At 39.5% G+C, this 1,495-nt stretch overlaps 1 protein-coding gene across 8 annotated transcripts in view; it reads left to right on the top strand.

Moving 5' to 3' along the window:
* The window catches only part of NADK (NAD kinase), a 51,957-nt gene that overhangs the window by 30,914 nt on the left and 19,548 nt on the right, over positions 1 to 1,495 (top strand). The window contains exon 1 of one of the 8 annotated variants that reach the window (XM_027766549.1): positions 808 to 827. The exons of the other annotated variants lie outside the window; for them this stretch is intronic. The gene's annotated coding sequence lies outside the window, so the exon portion shown is untranslated. Of the gene's footprint in view, positions 1 to 807; positions 828 to 1,495 lie in introns of those variants that run through there. 8 annotated transcript variants of the gene reach the window in all.

Below are 1,495 nucleotides of genomic sequence, written 5' to 3'. Positions count from 1 at the left end.
TATTTTTTTTTTTTTAATTTGTCCCTTCTTTCTTTCTTCCTTTCTTTCTTTTAAGGATTATTTAACTTTGTTTATTTAAATTTGACCAGAGAGGGACAGAGTGAGAGAAAGTGAGAAAGCAAGCCACCAGGCCCAGGACTTGAACCATGGTTGGCCATGTGAGAGTCTAGCATCCTCAACCACCATCCCACTTACTGGCCACTGTCTTGCCCTTTTTTGATGATGAGTTGCTCTAAGCCCAGGATGGGGGATCAGCATCTTTCAGGTAGCCAGGGTTGCATCTAATGGCAAACACCATTAGAAATCCAAGTGAGGTCCTTGTCACAGGAGAATGAATAGTCTTTCTCTTTCTTTGACATATGTATTTGAGGAAGCAGAGAGAGGAAAGCCTTTGGAGACAGAGGTGAAAAGTTTTTTAAATGCTGTTTCCTTTTAATATATGTGATGCTGACGTAAGCACTAAATGCTATTTCCCTTTAAAATGATGAGTTTCAATTTCACTCTAACATTAGTAGATTCCTTTATATTGTGTTTCAGTGAATATACTTTACACTAACTTCTTGTTTGTTTTTTTTTTTTTACATCCTCATTGGTTCACTGACCACTATTTGAAGGTTTCTTTAAAGACCCTCTGTGAACAGTCCAGTGACTTCTGGAGCATCTAACTAAACAAAGACTTAACAGAATAATGAAGATCAAATGGGGATAAGCCATAGCAACAGTGGGGAAAATTGTGCTCTGTGGATACATAGACAGAATGATAAAACTGTAATAATACGGAAATAAACAAGATAAAGGGTAGTGCACATTGGAGGGGAATCACATGGGTAAGTGGGAGTTAGTGTCAACATTCATGTTTATACTGGGGATATTGAGTAATTAAAGATCAGCAATTAAGGAAGAGGGCCTTTCATGGACCTATGATGAGTGCATGCCTGGGTTCAAGAACCAGGATCTTTGTCTCTGAGAGGTATTAAAACAAATCCTTAGGTAACTTAGGACTATATCGATGCCTGTCACATAAAATTCTGGGGAGGATTAAGTAAACTAACACAAGTGAAGCATTTAGGACCAGCGCAAAGAAGCTACTCAGTTTAGTATTTTTCCTCTAGACAGTTATTACTGTAATAAGGAGACAAAAATATCTGTTTATTGTGTTGTCAGGAAAGTAGTGACACATTTTTGTATAGAAAAATATGTCATAGAAAAATACTCTATTCATGTATACTTGATGGTCCTACACTGCAGTCCTTTCTCCTCCATTCTCTCAGGATTTTGGACACACACACACATACCTGGCTTTTTTTTTTTTTTTTTTTTTTTTTTTTTTTACTATAGGGCACGTGCACTCGCCAGACAGACAGAGACAGAGAGACAGAGAGCGAGAAATCACCCTCCCGGGGGATGGCCATGCTGCAACCCCATCTCCTCCATTCTCCTCTCGGGATCTTGGGCACGCACGCACACGCGCCCGGTGTGTTTCAAGCCACTGGGG

The sequence above is a fragment of the Tupaia chinensis genome, unplaced genomic scaffold (assembly GCF_000334495.1).
Source record: "Tupaia chinensis unplaced genomic scaffold, TupChi_1.0 Scaffold143584_1, whole genome shotgun sequence".
Classification (NCBI taxonomy): Eukaryota; Metazoa; Chordata; class Mammalia; order Scandentia; family Tupaiidae; genus Tupaia; species Tupaia belangeri.
This window is presented reverse-complemented; position numbering and strand designations above follow the sequence as displayed.